Here is a 20,581-nt window from a genome sequence, read left to right as displayed (position 1 = left end):
CAACCCACTCCAGTATTCTTGCCTGGGAAATCCCATGGATGGAGAAATCTGACAGGCTACAGTCCATGGGTTTCAAAGAGTCGGACACGACTGAGTGACTTCACTTCACTTCACTTCAATGGGACCGGATGCCATGATCATAGTTTTTTAAATGTTGAGTTTTAAGTCAACTTTCTCACTCTCCTCTTTCACTTTCATCAAAAGGCTCTTCAGTTCTTCTTCACTTTCTGCTATAAGGGTGGTGTCATCTGCATATCTGAGGTTATTGATATTTCTCCCGGCAATCTTGATTCCAGCTTGTGCTTCCTCCAGCCCAGCGTTTCTCATGATGTACTCTGCATATAAGTTAAATAAGCAGGGGGACATTATACAGCCTTGATGAACTCTTTTCTGGATTTGGAATCAGTCTGTTGTTCCATGTCCAGTTCTAACTGTCACTTCTTGGTCAGGAGGTCTGGTATTCCCATCTCTTGAAGAATTTCCCACAGTTTATTGTGATCCACACGGTCAAAAGCTTTAGCATAGTCAATGAATAAGAAATAGATGTTTAACTGGAATTCTCTTGCTTTTGCTATGATCCAACAGATGTTGGCAATTTGATCTCTGGTTCCTCTGCGCTTTCTAAATCCAGCTTGAACATCTGGAAATTCTCAGTTCATGTACTGCTGAAGCCTGGCTTGCTTGGAGAATTTTGAGCATTATTTGGCTAGCATGCAAGATGAGTGCAACTGTGTGGTAGTCTGAACAATCTTTGGCATTTCCTTTCTATGGGATTGTAATGAAAACTGACCTTTTCCTGCCCTGTGGCCACTGCTGAGTTTTCCAAATTTGCTGACATATTGAGTGCAGCGTTTTCACAGCATCATCTTTTGGGATTTGAAATAGCTCAACTGGAATTCTATCACCTGTACTAGCTTTGTTTGTAGTGATGCTTCCTAAGGCCTACTTAACCTCCCTTTCCCGGATGTCTGGCTCTAGGTGAGATATCACACCATCATGGTTATCAGGGCCATTAAGATCTTTTTTGTATAGTTCTGTGTTTTCTTGCCACCTCTTCTTAATATCTTCTGCTTCTATTAGGTTCATACAGTTTCTGTCTTTTATTGTGCCCAGTTTTGCATGAAATGTTCCCTTGGTATCTCTAATTTTCTTGAAGAGATCTCTAGTCTTTCCCATTCTATTGTTTTCCTCTGTTTCTTTGCATTGATCACTGAGGAAGGCTTTCTCATTCTCCTTGCTTTTCTTTGGAACTCTGCATTCAGATGGATATATCTTTCCTTTTCTCCTTTGCCTTTCACTTCTCTTCTTTTCTCACCTATTTATAAGTCCTCCTCAGACAAACATTTTGCCTTTTTGCATCTCTTTTTCTTGGAGATGGTTTTGATCACAGCCTCTTGTTCAATGTTATGAACCTCCATCCATAGCTCTTTAGGCACTCATCTATCAAATAATCCCTTGAATCTAGTCACTCCCACTGTATAATCATAAGGGGTGTGATTTAGGTCACACCTGAATGGTCTAGTGGTTTCCTCTACTTTCTTCAATTTAAGTCTGAATTTGGCAATAAGGAGTGCATGATCTGAGCCACAGTCAGCTCCTGGTCTTGTTAAAAACAAGGAAGTCCAGCCATTTGTGAAAGCCTGGTTGGCCCCTGAACGCATCAATCTAAGTGAAATGAGTCAGACAGATCAACACTGTATGATCTCACTCACATGTGGAACCTTAAAAAAGAAAAGCTCATAGAAAATTAAATCAGACTGTGGTTACCAGAGGCAGGGAGGAATTGGAGGAAGGCGGTCAAAAGGTACAAACTTCCAGTTATAAAATAAGTATGAGGGAAGTAACACGATGACCATGATGCATGTGAAAGTTAGGACAGTAAATTCTGAGCTCTCATCAGAAGAATTTTTTTCTTTTCTTCTTTCTTTCTATTGTATCTATATGAGAAGATGGATGGTACTTTAATCTACTGTGGTAATTATTTCACAATATATGTCAATCAAACCCTCATGCTGTATTCCTTAAACTTAGAAATTGTGTGTCAATTATTTTTCAGTAAAACTGGAAAAAAAATCTTGAAAAAGATAGAACCTATTTTCTGAGGACATTCTAGTTAAAGCTTCTAGGTTTATGAAGTATGCAAGTACTTCAAATGATCCTGGTTAAAAAAAATTAGATGATAGATAGCTAGGTCAAATGTGGCAAAATGTCAATAGCTGCTGAAACTGAAGAAGTATACCCAAACTTTTTTAAATACTATGACTGTAACTCTTAGATGAAATTTATTTCAAATAAATTTAGTTATCTCGAAATAAATACTTTTTAAAAATTAGCATTTCAAACACTATATGGTGAGGTAGAACTCTGATGCATATGATCTAGTTATTGTCAAAGTAAAATATATATTGCTAATTAATTAACTCTTATGTGTTAATTCCATATTTTATTGCAGGGAGACAGACAATAAATTAAAAATAAATAAATAGATATAAAAATGGCAAAACTATGAATTTAACAGAGAAAAATAATGAAGGGATGACAGGAAGTTGTGGGTGGCTATATTTTAAATGGGGTAGTCAGAGTAGACCTCGGTCCTAACGTCTTACATAAAGATCTGAAGAAGTTGAGGAGGTAGGGGAGGTACTTGTGCAAGAGAACATTACAGGAAGAGAGAAATCAGTGGAATTCTGGTGAATGTTTAACAACAACCTCTCCATGGAAAGAAGCGATCTGATTTTCAGAGATTGCCGATTTCCTTGGTGTAAATATTCCCACTTTGGCTGCCTTCCAGCTACCACCGGTTTAACAACGGGCTAGCACAGCTCCTAAGAATTTGATGAGTGATTCACAAGCCAGCGGCAGCTCACCCTGAAACACTACTGAGAAAATAAACAGCAGGCAATGAAGGCTTGAAGCAGAAGATACCTGCCATATGCATGCTTTGCTTAAAGCCAATGCAATCAGAGCGAGCCCAGGGCAAGCTGTTAGAGGCAGGTTTAGAAAAGATACAAGAGACTTGGCTGTGTAGGACCTGGTGGGGACTTTCATTCAAAGTGAGCCGACGATTTTGATCAGGGAAGTGACATGGTCTGATATTTACTTTAATGAGATCCCTGGGGCTGCTATCACGGAGAAGGATGGTAGGCATGGGGGAGTGGGAAGGCGACTCTGCTAAATTAACAGAGGAGAAATGATAGTGCCTAGGACTGGGCTCCAACCGGAGGGAGTAGCAGGAAATAAGGAAGATTAGGATATATTTCCAAGGTAGAGCTCACAGACTCTGCTGGTGGATTGGATCAGGGATATGAGGGAAAGAAAGGGGTCAGAGATGACGGCAAGGTTTTTGAACTGATTTGCCAAAAAGGTGGAGTTGACATTTGTAGAGAAAGGAAAGGCTGTGAGAGGTGCAAGTTTGAGGAAATGTGATTGTACACACCTTGCATTTGTCCGCTAAACAGTTATTAGTCTGCTAAACAGTTATCCGTCCACTGAACTATATCGGAACAGGTAGGTCAGGAGCCGGCAAAAATCCAGAGGCACTTCTCACAGGTTCTGTGCCCACCGAACCCACTGATACATCGACTTCCCTTTCTTCTTATTCCATGGAGTTCTGCAAATTCCTATAGGCTGTTTTTCAATGGAAACGAATACAGCCAACTTGTTCTAAACAGACATACAGAAGTAGAAAGTTTAAAATGGATGTTCCCTCTTACACAGGCTAATTTTCTGAGGAAATTGGAAAGGAAATATTTGAGCTATTTATATTTTTGGCCAATCATAATTGAGTAGTACGGAGGGGATAGATGTCAGCTAAAAATTAACTACCACCACACCTAGACAATTTTTTTTTCTTTCAATGGTATTCTAAACATTGCTTTGAAAATTTTCAGTTCTACATAGCACTGTATTTTTATTTATTTTTTATTTTTTGAAAATCAGTGAATAGAGCGAAAGTACAGGTGGTAAAATATGTGCATATTAGGGTCAAGTGTGCAGACATTTTATAATGGAATTGATAAATACATGCTTTAAAACAGAATATTTTCCCTCTGAAAATTAAAAAAAAAAAAAAAAAAAAGCTACTTACCCCGCTAGAAGGCTTGAGAGATGATCAGCTGTGACTAGGGTGGAAAGAATGCCAAGTTTCTAGCATGCGTATGCACGTTTCTTTTGCTTATAATTAATAGCCCATGCTTTCTAAGTTTTTGGAAAGCAGCTCGAAGCCTACCCAGGTAATGCCTTCTGACAACGTTTTAAAGATCAGTTATGTCATATGGCTGCCTTTTAGAAAAAAAAGTCATAATGCATAGCTGTGCCATATGGCAGCTCTGAAGAATCAGCCGGCTTGGACAGACATTCATTGGATAAGGTCCCACAGCACTTGGGAAAGAATGTAGTCCTGTTGCCAAAATGTGGCCTTTGTTAATCTCCTAACTATTATTGTGCAGAAACCAATTCATCTGTATTAATTATAAACAAATTTTAATTACTTCAGTAAAAGCCCATTATACTGATATCTGATGCCAAACAAGCTGTATTAACTCTTTGTAAGTCTCCAAAGCAAACACTAGGTGTTGGAATGTAGGTGTTTTATATGAGGCGGGAATTTCTCTAGCCGAGTGTAAAAATGCAGTTCTGACATTTAGTTTTCCACTTCTTTTAAGAGATCCCATGATGCTTTTGCTTTTCACAGGCCATATCAAAAGGCAGCTGATGCATGTAAATTGTGAAAGGCAGATTATTCTTAATGAGAGTATTTAACTGCACTTTATATTCTTTTGCTAAGATTTAAAAGTTTTTGTTTTTGTTTTTTTTTAAGGGCATTCCTCATTGTAAGGCAATGATTTGCAGTGACACAGATCAACCTGACAAAATGTGACCTATTCTTGTAAAACATTCATCAACCAGTCGTTTGTGATAGCCCTCTGGACAATTTGAGACCAAATGTATACTGTGTGTCAAAGTATAATATCCTTTAAAAACATGAAAAATCAAATCGCTAGTGTGTTTTATGGCAGCAGCTTGGCCCAGAAAGCTGGCTGGTCTCTCCCGCACAGAAAGGATCTGGTCTGCAGATAACACATGCTGGTGCTGTGCGCGCAGCCGTCGGAGTTGGGCCGACGCCAGCTACAGGCTCATCTGCGTGCAGCAGCGTTGGAATCATCTCCGAATTCAGCTTCACTAATGTGTAGTTTTATTTTATTAGGCCCACCATCAAAAGTTTCTCTTCCTCTTGGAAATCATTCCTTTTGGAATTCATATCACTCCTTGGACCTAAAAAGTTAAACAGCTTTAAACAAATAGAATCACATCCTGCCTTCTTTCTTCATTAGACTTTGAAGTTTCTCGTGTAGACTTCACATTATTTTTCCCTCTTTTTATACAACAGAATAATTTATTTTTGTAACCAGAATGAGTAAATTCTAGAAAGCACTTTCCTCTATCAATTTTCATTGGTGGACACATGGCAAATAGCTTCAGACTATGTCATAAATGTAATATGATTGTAGAGCTGGCTGAGGACAGAAATGGATGAACATTTAAGTGAAAGCAATTATCTCAAAAGCTGAGATTTGCGTGTGTGTCTACAAATTAGGAATATTACACAATTGAAGTTTTGTCGAGGTTTTTCTTCTTCTCAGAAGGCCATAATTATAAATTCCTGTCATATCCATGTGAAATTTTTGTATCACCTATGAAGTCATAGAATTTTTAATTTTGGATCTGAAAAGCACCATAGATGTTTTTTAGGGCAATCTCCCTCATGGTACAGACAAGGAATTGAAGGCACAGAGTAAAATGGTCCAGGGTCACAAAGCTAGATAATGACCAAGTGGAAATATATTTTTCATCTCCCCATCACATATTATTTCCATTATACTATACTCATTTCAGATATTATCAATCAACAGAGAAGAAATTTACCTTAAGCAATGAAAACAAAGTAAAATAATGACCATAAACTGCAGAGATTGGACAGATGTAAATTAGTTACAGATATTTTCAGCCACTATGGAGATTGATTTCATCAATTTGGCCATATTAGCCACACAAGGTTATACGTCACCCTGGGAGGATGTTGGGAAGGGAGTGAATGAAGTTTGGGAGCCAAGGACGAAGGGCAAGGTTTTACGTGTCCTGGTACATAGGACTCTCCAACGAGTTAATCATCAGGTCAGAATTACTTCATTTCTCCACAAGCTTGAATAAAAAGAAAATTTCAAGCTAAAATACATACTTATAAATTATTAACCCCAACACTATCATTGTCATAAACTATAAATTTCTATAAATTAGAAATTAGAATAAAATAGAAAACTCTTGGTTAAGATGGATAAATAAAGGACAATCAAATTCCAGAGAATACGTGTGCTCTGGATGCAGATCTTGTCCTAGGTCAAGTCACCCACCGAATCCTGACTGGGGGACTAGCAAGACTTAAACCTGAGGATTTTGTCACCCATCCACCAACTGTGGGAGCTTAACCAGGGGTTCATTTACTCAAATCAAATGTGCTATGACCCTGCCTCCTTGGGCCAGAGAACCAAAAATTAGGCCCCCTTGTAGAAATCAAAACAATTATGAGTATTCATCTTTAAATAGCACCTTTTCAATCTAAATCTTAAAAGGATTGATAAATATCATCACTCCTAATCTTCACAGTACCTCAGCCTAATTAGGAGCTGAGATGGGAAAACACCAATCCTGGTATTCTAAATACCAAAATGATGAAATTATATTTAATTCTGAAAAACACATAGCCTGTGAGTTTCTGTACCTGTGACGGCTGGCTGATGACTCAAAACGTCACATGCTATTTCTTCCAAAGATCTTTCCTCTTTTTCTGACCCTCAGGGAGGGTTTCTGTCTGCTTTATGGAATGTGGTATTGAAGAACAATGGCCAGAGGTGGGGATGAGGTGAGAATAAGGTAAGCAGGACAGGGCAAGGGCAGGAAACAAAATATAAAATATGCACGTATAGCATATTCTGTACATTATACACTTGAATCTTTGTATCAATATTGTAAATATATCATATAAAGATTATATGTGTATTTACATATTTACATATGTCTAATATATTTGCATATATTTATATATGTGCATTTATTTATATATATTTCAGGGGATTTCCCAGGTGGCTCAAGTGGTAAAGAATCCACCTGCCAACGCAAGAGCTACAGGTAGGAGATGCAGGTTCTATCCCTGGGTTGGGAGGATTCCCTGGAGGAGAAAATGGCAAGTCACTCCAGTATTCTTGCCTGGAAAATTCCACGGACAGAGGGGACTGGCAGACTACAATCCATGGGGTCACAGAATCAGACATGACTTAGCAACTGAGCATGCACACACACACACACACACACACACACTTTTTTTTTAATATATTTATGTTATGTATTTTATATATTTATACCTATCATATACATAAATATATGCATAAATATTATATACATCTATATATTATATTTGCAGTATTTAATATATATTTGTTATAACATACAATAAATATAATATTAAATATATTATAATAAATATGCTGTTATAATATATAAGTATATATGTATTATAAAATAGTATAATAAATATATAAATATATATATAGTTGCAGCATTATAATATTAGAAGTATATTCATAAATATAATAATAATAAATATATTAAATATATACTGTATTATACATATAACTATATTATAAAATGTTCATATATTTTCCTGTGTGCTTAAGTCGCTTAGTCATGTCTGACTCTTCGCGACCCCATGGACTGTAGCCCGCCAGGCTCCTCTGTCCATGGGATTCTCCAGGCAAGAATACTGGAGTGGGTTGCCATGTCCCCCTCTAGGGGAATCTTCCCAAACCAGGGATCCAACCCAGGTCACCGGCATTGCAGGTGGATTCTTTACCAGCTGAGCTATGAGCTCCCCACTATTAACATTTGGGTTAAATAATTCTTTGTTTTGAAAGGCTGTCCTGTGGATTGTAGGAAGTTTAGCAGCGTCCTTGTCCTCTTCTCACTGGATCTCAATATCACACCTCCTCATGGTTTTCTCTTGCTGTCATTGCGGTTGTTTTAACTGTGGTCCCTAGACATGGTCAAACATCCCTTGAGAGGCAAAGCTGCCCCGACTCGAGAATTGCTGGTGTGGAGATATAGCCCAGAGAACGGGTGCACCTGACAGCATGGGGACCGCCCAGCACCCCCTGTCCTGACCCTCCCCATCGCTCCCAGCGCCTAGCCCTCGTTCTCTCACTCAACTGTGTTCACAGCAGTCAGTGGGCAGGCTCCATCGTTTCTCAGCATCGGCGTAGACAGTTGACATGTATATATTTTTTCATGACGGACCCATCTACCAGGCCGTTTTCATAGAAGAGGCTGTCACTTGTGGGGTGGGGGGAGAGAAGAGAAGGAAAAAGGGAAAAGCACATTTTAAAAGAGTATCCTATGCTAACAGTAAAACAGTCCATATTGCAAGTGGAGAATCAAAGGCATGATCTGAATGAAGACAGAGCATCTCAGAGCTGGAAACAGCTGAGAGGCCATGTACTGGGAGCTGGCAGATTGCCTCTCCACTGGAAGGTAAACTGCAGACACGCAGGAGCGAAGACTAAAGATAGAACACCTGCCCAAAGCAGACCCCTCGAGTGTCACTCAGCCTCCACTAAAGAACATCCTTCCCTTCCTATAGCAAATGTGTTCATTTTAATCCATTGACATCTGTATTGTGTAAAACCAAGTTGATAAAAAAAAAAATACGACATGCCTTAAGAATAAATTTTGTCTGATTTCACTTGTTCTACACAATATCCCCTTCCCCCACTTACCATATCCCTCCTCTTGGGTCTGTCCCACATGATGTCTTGCAATTGGGCCTTGGAAGCTTGAAAGTTACAGCCAAAAGCCGCAAGAAAATGCCATGAAATTGGCAGTGTGTGTTGTGGAAAGAGCCAGAGCATCTGCTTTCGAGCAGGGCGGTGAAACTGAGCCATGGGGGGAGAAAGGCTATTAGGCCACGAGCAGCCAAGGGGGAACAGCCACAGGAACCCAGATTAAAAGTCTGAAAAGACTTGGAACCCTCAGCAAAGGATCAGTGGAAAACGATAGCTTCGCCAGGGTTGGCATATGGAACCACTTGAGGGATGCGGGTCGTCAACCCAATAAAATTCCACCCAGAGCCTAGGCAGTCCAGGTTGGATGCATGAGACAAGTGCTCGGGGCTGGTGCACTGGGATGACCCAGAGGGATGGGATGGGGAGGGAGGAGGGAGGGGGATTCAGGATGGGGAACACATGTGAATCCATGGCTGATTCACGTCAATGTATGGCAAAAACCACTACAATATTGTAAAGTAATTAGCCTCCAACTAATAAAAATAAATGAAAATAAAAAAAAAAAGAATAGTTGACTTATTAAAAAAAAGAATGTCTAGAAACAGGTAAAGCTGGAGGCCTGAAGCATCTGCCCAGGAACCGCGGCAAGAGTGAGCAGAAGTGGCCAGAGTGAGCAGAGTGGACAGGTCTGTTATAAGTGCAGATATTGTTTGTATGGCATGGATCTGGTATAAGCTGTCCCACATGCCAGTTTTGACAAGAAATAGAGCTCTCTCTCCTTGCCAAACCGCTCCCTGACATGTCCTCAGGATCCGGCAATAGGTCACTTTCAGAGGTCTGCTCACCTCTGTTTCTTCGGAGCTAACTCCCTCTTCGTACTGGTTTCCTGCTCCTCAAATCATAAAGCACTTTCAGCACTCCTCACTAACCCTAAAACCAGTTTTGCCTTGTTCCGGAATGGTTTCCCAAGGCCACGTTCACATTTCTTTTCCCTCATATTTAATAAGAGGAGAGCCTCCCAGATGCAGTAAATGCAGAAGAAATGAGGTAATTATTGGTTCCACCTGCTCTCTACCCCATGTTGGCCATGTCACCTTTATCCACCTGTAACCGGAGTACAGGATGGCTAATGTTCTCTACATCTTGATCTTTGGTGACACTCACTCTTCTCCTATCCCAACTGGTTGATTCTCTGATGCTATAAGGGCTTCCCTAGTGGCTCAGATGGTAAAAAATCTGCCTGCAGTGCAGGAGACCCGGGTTTGATCCCTAGGTTGGGAAGATCCCCTGGAGAAGGGAATGGCAACCCCCTCCGGTATCCTTGCCTGGAGAATTCCTTGGACAGAGGAGCCTGGCTGGCTACAGTCCATGGGATCACAAAAAGCCAGACATAACTGAGGGACAAACACTTTCACTTTCCACGGATGCTATAAATTGGTAGAGTGTAAGGAAAATCTACAGTTCCGAATTTGTAGAACTGTAATCGTTCTTTCTGCCTCCACCACCACTTAACAATGCCTTGCTTATGTGAACTCAACTTCACAATTGTTCGTTGCAGCACTGTTTACAATAGCTAGGACATGAAAGCAACCTAGGTATCCACTGGCAGAGGAATGGATAAGAAAGCTGTGGTACATATACACAATAGATTATTACTCATCTATTAAAAAGAATGCCTTTGAATCAGTCCTAATGAGGTGGATGAAACTGGAGCCTATTATACAGAGTGAAGTAAGTCAGAAAGAAAAATACCAATACAGTATATTAACATATATATAGAGAATTTAGAAAAATGGTGATGACAACCATACATGCAGGCCGCAAAAGACACAGATATAAAAAACCGACTTTTGGACTCTGGGGGAAGGTGAAGGTGGGATGATTTGAGAGAACGGCATTGAAACATGTATATTACCATATATGAAGTAGATCACCCGTCCAACTGAACAAAATTTAACAGTTGCTCTCAGAAGTGTGTCTCAGATTCCCATGATCCCTTTGTCCTATCTAGTTTGGGGAAGGATTTCCTATTTCTAAATTAACACAGTAAGATGGCAGTGGTGGTAGAAACTGGTGCTGCAGTCTTCTCAAAGGTAACATACAGGAAAGGATGGCTGTCCTATATCCAGTCATATACATCGTGGATCTCTGGGACTGGGACAAGTATAGGTTATGGTAAGTAATGCCTTCCAAGCTGCATACAAGTTGTTTCTCTTTCATGCAATAAAATCCAGCTATGCTTTAAAATGTTGAAGGGAGAGTAAGTCTCCCTCCACTACCAATCCCCCACCCCTTGGTGGTGTACGTTTTGCTGCCTTCTACTAGTTAGCAAAAGCTAGCTTGAGGCTGCTCTTCAGCCACTGCTTTAAAGTGGAAGTCTCTTTGATACATATTTTAAATATGTTGCTGCTTTTGATATGTTTAACAACTTGAGCAGGCAGGCATGATTATCTTTTTTTCCCCCCAAATCCTTAGCTTTAAAAAATTTTTTTTTCATTTATTAATTTGTGGCTGTTCTGGGTCTTTTCTCTAGTTGTGGTGAGCAGGAGGCTACTCTTCCTGGCAGTGCGGGGTAGGGGCTTCCTCCTGCAGTGGCTTCTCTTGTTGCAAAGCACAAGCTGCAGTTGCACAGACTTCAGTCCTTGTGGCACGTGGGCTCCGGAGTTGCAGCTCCCAGGCCCAAGAGCTGCTCTGCAGCACGAGGGATCTTCCTGGAGCAGGAGTTGAACCCACGTCTCCTGCATTTACCACTGAGCCACCAGGGAAGCCCCCAAGCATGATTATCTTTGTTATGGTTTTGGGGACCTAGGGCCCATATCCTTTTATCTTGCTAATAGTATTCTGGTTTCCTTTGGTGACCAACTGTCTCCCATTGGGTGCAGTCTCAGATTGGGCATTTGCTTTGATCAAACCGCTCTGCTTTACCCCAGTCGGGAGATAGAAACGCAGTTCAAGCTCCCTGTGTTCTTTGATCAGAACTTGAATTTGAGTAGAGTGGAGGGAAGACGGAAAGAAACATGGGGATCTTGTCCACTGCAGGCACAGTGCCCTGAATTTAAGTACTAAGTCACTTCAGTCATACCTGACTCTTTGCGGCCCCATGGAGTGTAGTCTGCCAGGCTCCTCTGTCCATGGGATTTTCCAGGCAAGAGTACTGGAATAGGTTGCCATCTCCTCCTCTCAAAATGAAGGCAGGAACCAGGCCCGGTTTATTTCTTTCCAGTATAAACAATGTTGGTTACTTTTCTGTATCAAGATAGAAATAGGTCACCAAAATTATTTAATCTGGTTATAATCTAAATTTTGTGTGTCTAAATTTTGTGAGTAGAGTTTGTTTCAAAAATTCTTAATTCTGCAAACACCCTGTCAACTCCCTGGTTATTAACTTTTATTGCCCAGAAGTAAGCTTTTTCTCCCTGATTTCGTCTTCTTTTCAACAGGTGAAAAGGAAAGTAGCAAAGTATTATTTGGCCGCAAACCAAATAATATCACTGATAGGACTAAATAATTGATAAACAATAACCACCCATTCAGTGAAACTGAAACATGTCACACTATGATTCATGAGAGAGAAAAAAATAAATATTTTTAATTTCTCTGATACTGCTTGCCATTCATGGGGTCTCAAAGAGTCAGACATGATGAAGTGACTGAACAACAAAATACTGCTTGAGAAAAGATGGGGTGAATATTCTCTACTCTTTTTCAGGAGAGCTTGAACCTTCCCTTTAAGAGGATATTATGTGGATATATGAGATTATGGATAAATCATCTATGTCTTTACTTCTTCACAAAAATTGTGAGTTATGCCAAAAGTCATGCCATCTCCTTTTTAAATGTCGAGAATTTACTACAGATAGTCACAAACACAGGATATTTTTTAAAAATCAGAAGCTAAGAAGTTCTTCCTGGCCACCTAAGTTAGATAGAGCTCAAATTTCACAAGCCACACTGTCTCAGCCTTTCTTGTCTTTGGCCATGAACAGCAAGGACTAAAATCAAGGGTAAAATCTCAACTGTACAAACATTTGGATGAGAAAATGTAATTTGTCGTTATTTCTATTTAATCTCATTTGTCAATTTATTCAGGAAATATTTGTTTTTCCTCTCTAATAATTAACACTTAATGATTAGCTGTCTTAGGAGACAAATTCCACAGAGTAACTATTTTGTGCCGTATTATGTAATTGCTATTATGCTTAGCTTTTCTTAATTATTTTCTCTATCCTTTTCTGAGAAATAATGTGTCGTCATGTGTAGGCAACTTGGGGATGATGATATTAGCACTAGTGAAACTAATAAGATACAGTTAACATTCGAATACATGATCACATTTGATTTTAATAATAACTACAAAGAGTAAGCAAGTAGAACTTATTCCCACTTTACACATGAAAAACTGAGGTTCAAGTTAAATGTCACAAAAGTAATCAAGGTGCCAGACCTAAAGTCCAGCCTCACTAAGGTGACAAGATTCTTCCAACTGCAGCAACGATTACCAAGAGCTTTCTTTCTTTTCTTTTTCTTTTTTTTTCCATTTATTTCTATTAGTTGGAGGCTAATTACTTTACAATATTGTAGTGGGTTTTCTCATACATTGACATGAATCAGTCATGGAAGTTACATGTATTCCCCATCCCGATCCCCCCTCCCACCTCCCTCTCCACCAGATCCCTCTGGGTCTTCCCGGTGCACCAGGCCCCAGCACTTGTCTCATGCATCCAGCCTGGGCTGGTGATCTGTTTCACCCTAGATAATATACATGTTTCAATGCTGTTTCAATGCTGTTCAATGCTGTTCTCTCCAAACATCCCACCCTCGCCTTCTCCCACAGAGTCCAAAAGTCTGTTCTGTACTTCTGTGTCTCTTTTTCTGTTTTGCATATAGGGTTATCGTTACCATCTTTCTAAATTCCATATATGTGTGTTAGTATGCTGTAATGATCTTTATCTTTCTGGCTTACTTCACTCTGTATAATGGGCTTCAGTTTCATCCATCTCATTAGAACTGATTCAAATGAATTCTTTTTAATGGCTGAGTAATATTCCATGGTGTATATGTACCACAGCTTCCTTATCCATTCGTCTGCTGATGGGCATCTAGGTTGCTTCCATGTCCTGGCTATTATAAACAGTGCTGTGATGAACATTGGGGTGCACGTGTCTCTTTCAGATCTGGTTTCCTCAGTGTGTATGCCCAGAAGTGGTATTGCTGGGTCATATGGCAGTTCTATTTCCAGTTTTTTAAGGAATCTCCACACTGTTCTCCATAGCGGCTGTACTAGTTAGCATTCCCACCAACAGTGTAAGAGGGTTCCCTTTTCTCCACACCCTCTCCAGCATTTATTGCTTGTAGACTTTTGGATAGCAGCCATCCTGACTGGCGTGTAATGGTACCTTATTGTGGTTTTGATTTGCATTTCTCTGATAGTGAGTGATATTGAGCATCTTTTCATGTGTTTGTTAGCCATCTGTATGTCTTCTTTGGAGAAATGTCTGTTTAGTTCTTTGGCCCATTTTTTTGATTGGGTGATTTATTTTTCTGGAATTGAGCTGCAGGAGTTTATTGTATATTTTTGAGATTAATCCTTTGTCTGTTTCCTCATTTGCTATTATTTTCTCCCAATCTGAGGGCTGTCTTTTCACCTTGTTTATAATTTCCTTTGTTGTGCAAAAGCTTTTAAGTTTAATTAGGTCCCATTTGTTTATTTTTGCTTTTATTTCCAATATTCTGGGAGGTGGGTCATAGAGGATCCTGCTGTGATTTATATCAGAGAGTGTTTTGCCTATGTTCTCCTCTAGGATTTTTATAGTTTTGTAGCTTAATAGGGAATGCAATCCCTATCAAGCTACCAACGGTATTTTTCACAGAACTAGAACAAATAGTTTCACAATTTGTATGGAAATACAAAAAACCTCGAATAGCCAAAGTAATCTTGAGAAAGAAGAATGGAACTGGAGGAATCAACCTGCCTGACTTCAGACTATACTACAAAGCCACAGTCATCAATCAATATGCCACTGGCACAAAGACAGAAATATAGATCAATGGAACAAAATAGAAAGCACAGAGATAAATCCACAAACCTATGGACACCTTATCTTCGACAAAGGAGGCAAGGATATACAATGGAAAAAAAGACAACCTCTTTAATAAGTGGTGCTGGGAAAACTGGTCAACCACTTGTAAAAGAATGAAACTAGAACACTTTCTAACACCATACACAAAAATAAACTCAAAATGAATTAAAGATCTAAACGTAAGAGAAGAGCTTTCTATAGAGCCAGAAAGTAAATATTTTAGACCTTGAGATCTATATGCTCTGTCACAACTATTCAGCTCTGTCTTTGTACCAAGAAAGTAGACATAGACAATAAGTAAATTAGTGAGCATGGCCATGTTCCAGTAAAATGTTATTTACAAAACCAGGTGCAGGCTATATTTGACCAACTCCTGAACTATATCCTAGCTGCTAACTAGGTTTAGTTAAACCTAGATTTAACTAAAATTCAAACTACTTAACATATAAGGAACACTGCGTCAGGTATTTTGATCCTAAATGAAATGGCTCTGCTCTCTTGAATGACCAGACACAAGAACAGGGTCAGGAAGCAGAGAAAGTAAAGAATAGCCTCATGTGCACTAGTCACTCACTAGACTTTCTGGGTAACTATCACTGTAACTGGACTGGAAGGACAGCCTTCAGTAGTTTTTTTTTTTTTTTTTCCAGTGCTAGTTTTTTTTATTGAGGTATGGTTTATTTATGATATTATTTATAATAGTATGTTAATTTCAGGCATGCTCAGCTGGTAAAGAATCTGCCTGAAATGCAGGAGACCACGTTTCAATTCCTGGGCCAGGAAGATCCACTGGAGAATGGAGAGGCTACCCACTCCAGTATTCCTGGGCTATCCTGGTGGCTCAGACAGTAAAGAATCCGCCTGAAATGCAGGAGATCTGGGTTCATTCCCTGGATTGGGAAGATTTCCCTGGAGGAGGGCACGGCAACCCACTCCAGTATTCTTGCCTGGGGCATCCCATGGACAGAGGAGCCTGGAGAGCTACAGTCCATGGGGTCACAAAGACACAGCTGAGCGATTAAGCACAGCACATGCAACACAGTGATTCAAAATTCTCATAGATTATATTCCGCTTAAAGATATTTAAAATATTGGCTCTATTCTCTGTGCTGCACAATATATTCTTATCTTTACTCATTTTGTACATAATAGTCTATACCTCTTAATGCTCTACCTGTATCTTGCCCCTAGGATAGCCTTCAGTTTAAATCAGTGGTTCTTACTTTTTTGGGTCACAGACCTCTGTGAGAATCTAAAGATGACCATAGCCTCTCTCCTCAGAAAAACACGCTAACACTTACATATCCCAAATATTGTACATAAATTCTAGGAGTTCATGGACTTTAAATCCCTTCAAGAATATTCTAGGTATCAATGAGCCCTCAGAACTTTCAGAGTTCCAAGACAAAAATTGCAGCATCGTTGTTGAATTGTGGTTCTACTCCACTGAATAGTTTTCAAGAAAAAGTAACCTGGCATGAATCTATTTTAATCCTAATTCCCCTGTGTGTGGAGAGGGGAGAGAGGTGTTAACAAATGTGTAGACTATAGATCTTGGTAATATTGCATCCAAAGTTCTTCATACTGATAGTGATTTTTCTTCCTGTCTGTGATAGTAACTAAAAATAATTCTCCATGTCCAAGTGCACACACCCTGAACTGTATGCCTGACAAGGATTTCCTTTGGCTTGTTGCTGAGACTCTTACTCATAGATAATAATAATGCAGGTGGTAATGATGAAGATAACAATGTGCTTGTTAGGCGGAAGGACTCTAGTTAAGCTGAGTTCAAATCCCAGCTCCCTTACTACCCATGTGAATTTGGGCAAGTCAGGACAACGCTTTGAACGTTAGCTTCTCATCTGTGAAGTAAAGATGGTAGTTGCCCCCTTATATTTAGCGCTTACCCTGCACCAGGTTCTATGCTGAGTACTTTTTAACTTGTCTCCTATAAACAGCATACCTGCCTTATAGAGGTCATCCCCGCTGAACACATAAGGAAACGAAGGCACAGAGTATTACATTATTGCCCAAGTTCACAAAACCACCCACGGAGAGAGCCGGATAGTCTGGAACTAGGGCTCTGCTCTTAATCACCACAGTTACATAACTCTCCAACCTTACACTTTTTTGCAAAGACTAATTAGATGATATGCGTGTCCATCATGGTATCTGGTGCAGATGAAGACCTACTGCGGCCGTGGGGACACTTGCAGTCTGCGTCTGAGTCGGTGTGCAAAGCAGTTCTGAGCAGCTCTGTTCACTTCATTCAGGTTGCTGAGTTTCAGGTTAGTCTGGCAGCTGATAAAGTTTTCCAGGACACAGCATCATTTAAAGGCTAAAATAATCAGTGGCATTTTTAGCCTGAAAGCATGATTTCAAAAGATCCAAGACAGCAGCAGCAAGAAACACACAAAACAACGAAAGGAGACTCCCAAGGGAGAGTCCTCCTTCTGGCCGCTGGAGCGATGGCTCGGGTTGGATAGAATTGCTTCTGCAGTTTGCTGATTGCCAAAAAGCAGCTAGCCCTGTCATGAGAAGTAGGCACGAGAAGCACTTTAGCAGACCCGTGTTAACCATGAAGTCTATTCATTTCCCTGCCCAGAAAGTCAGTACACTCAGCTTTGAAGGTGGGCAGAAAGCCCATGGCATAGGGCTAAGACCAAGGGAATTCAAATAAGGGAACATATTTTCCCCTGATTATTGGTTAAAGGTAGTCTTCATTTCTTTGGTCTATTTTAGAGTAATTCTCCATTCAAATATTAGCTTTTGCTAATATCTGACAAATTACTGACCAAACAAAACCAAAAAAATCAAAAGCCATACAGATGGCCAATAATCACGTGAAAAGATGCTCACATGACTAATTATTAGACAATGAAAATCAAAGCTACAATGAGGTATCACCTCACACCAGTCAGAAATGCCATTGTCAAAAAATCTACAAGCAATAAATGCTGGAAAGGATGTGGAGAAAAGGGAACCCTCCTACACTGTTGGTGGGAATGTAAACTGATAATAGCCACTATGAAAAGCAGTATGGAGATTCCTTATGAAAAAAACAAAAAACAAAAAACTAGGAATAAATCTACCATATGACCCAGCAGTCCCACTATTGGGCATATATACACTGAGAAAGCCACAATTCTAAAAGACACATGTAACCCAATGTTCATTGCAGCACTATTTACAATAGCCAGAACATGGAAGCAACCTAGATGTCCATGTATAGATGAATAGCTAAAGATGTTGTACATATATACAATGGAATATTACTCAGTCATGAAAAAGAATGGATTTGAGTCAGTTCTGGTGAGGCAGATCAACCTAGAGCCTGTTACACAGAGTGAAGTCAGTTAGAAAGAGAAGAACAAATATTGTATGCTAATGCAAATATATGGAATCTAGAAAAATAGTAGTGATGAACCTATTTGTAGGGAAGGAACGGAGTGATGAACCAATTTGTAGGGAAGGAACAGAGGTGCAGATGTACAGCTGGGGAAGGAGAGAGTGGAACAAATGAAGAAAGTAGCATCAACATATGCACCCTATCATGTATAAATGGATAGCTGGTGAGAAATTGCTGTATTACACACAAAACCCAACCTGGCACTCTGAGATGACCTAAAGGGGTGGGTTGAGGGGAGGGGAGGGAGGCTCAAGAGGAAGGGAATATATGTATAATTACGGCTGGTTCGCATTGTTGGATATCAGAAACCAATACCACATTGTGAAGTAATTTTCCTCCAATTAAAATTTTTTTTTTTTAAATCTATGTCATGAATCTAAAATGCTGGCATCACTGGCTTTATTCAGGTTTTAATTATGATTCAACCACTCACACATTGATGATGTACTCTGACAAGGAAACAGTATGAGAAAGTCAGATTCCGTGACGCATGGGCATAGGGCAAAGAGTTTGGGGGAATTGTAGAAAAGTGACTAGGAGGATGAAAATTATATATTGCCAAAGAATGTCTTTGGCAGTGCTTCTGAGCCAAGCAGGGCTGAATGAGCACAATACTCCCAGCCTTCTTTCAGGTCTCAGCATCCCCCAACCTAGACTGGGGCCCCGGTATGCTTGTTCTTCCTATCTCTCTCAATTTGTTACCATACTGGAATGACTATTGCTGTAAATTTTTTTTCCTTTCCTGACCAGGAATGAGCAAGCTATGGCCCATGTGCCAAATCTGTCTTTGTACAACCTACAAACTAAGAATGACCTGCAGACAAATAAGTTATTTAAAAAATCAAAAGGGAGACTAATATTTTGTGATACATGAAAATTATACACAATTCAAATTTCAGAGTCCATAAATAAGGTTTATTAGGACACAGATTTGTGCGTTGTCTACAGCTGCCTTTGTGCTACCACAGCAGAGCTGAGTAGCTACAACAGAGACTGCGGGGGATGGAAAGCCAAAAACGCTATCTGCCTCTTTATGGAAAAAGCTTGCCAGCCTCTACTCTAGACTTTAAATTCCGTGAAGATGTGAATCTGTCCTATTTAACATTACATCCTCAGATCCAAGCACAACACTTGTAATAAATAAGCTGCTCAATAAATTTGTTAAGTGAATGAATGAATAATGGCGATAAGAATAAATAGCGTTGCAGTAGGGAGGGTTGGATTGGAAGTTTGGGATGAGCAGACACAAACTGGTATACATAGAATACAAAAAGAAAACCAGGTCTTCCTGGATACCACAGGGAATTATATTCAATATCTTTTGATAAACCATTGTGGAAATGAATATGGAAAAGAACGTATACATATGTACAACTGAGTCACTTTACAGCAGCAATTAACACAACATTGTAATTCAACCATACCTCAATAAAAATATTTTTAATTAAAAAAATTATAAATAGCATTGGACTTTCCTAATGGCTCAGATGGTAAAGAATCCTCCTGCAATGCAGGATCCCTGGGTTGGGAAGATCCCCTGGAGGAGGACATGGCAACCCACTCCAGTATTCTTGCCTGGATAATCCCCATGGACAGAGGAGCCTGGTGGGCCATATAGTCCATGGAGCTGCAAAGAGTTGGACACAAACGAGCAACCCAGCACATAAATAGTATTGGTTCCAAAAAAAAAAAAAAAAAAAATGGTATTGGTTCCCAGTTTTGAATTATAACTAAAATTAAGTTTGTGGAACTTCTAATAGAGTATAACCCTTAAAGTCTAATTCTCAATAGAGCAAAGGGACCAGGAGATACTTTTATTTGAGAGGGAATAACTAGGAGGAGAAAATAGCTTCCCAAATCACATCCAGAGTTGTGGCCAAGGCAGAGCCTCGTCCCATCCCAAATAACAGTACCAGTTTCACCACTAGACTTGCTCTGAAATGGTACCTAACACTGTCACCGTTCTTTCTGGATGAATTTTCAAGCTAGATGGGCAAAACGTGTGCTAGTGAGTGAGTGTGTGTGTGTAAGAAAGAGAGGAAAATCTTGCCATTTGCAAAAGCTTGGATGAAACTTGAGGGCATTCAGCTGAGTGAAACTGATCAGATAGAGAAAAACAAACACTGTGTGATATCACTTATATGTGGGATCTTCAAAAGACAGACTCAGAGACAGAGGAGAGGGGGGTGTTACCGGGGTCTGGGCAGAGGCGTGGTGGTGGGGCAGGGCAGGTATGGGATCGGGGCAAATGGGGGTACTGG

This window comes from Muntiacus reevesi, chromosome 12 (genome assembly GCF_963930625.1).
Source record: "Muntiacus reevesi chromosome 12, mMunRee1.1, whole genome shotgun sequence".
Taxonomy (NCBI): Eukaryota; Metazoa; Chordata; class Mammalia; order Artiodactyla; family Cervidae; genus Muntiacus; species Muntiacus reevesi.
The sequence above is the reverse complement of the archived record's forward strand: the minus strand, read 5'-3'. Positions refer to the sequence as shown.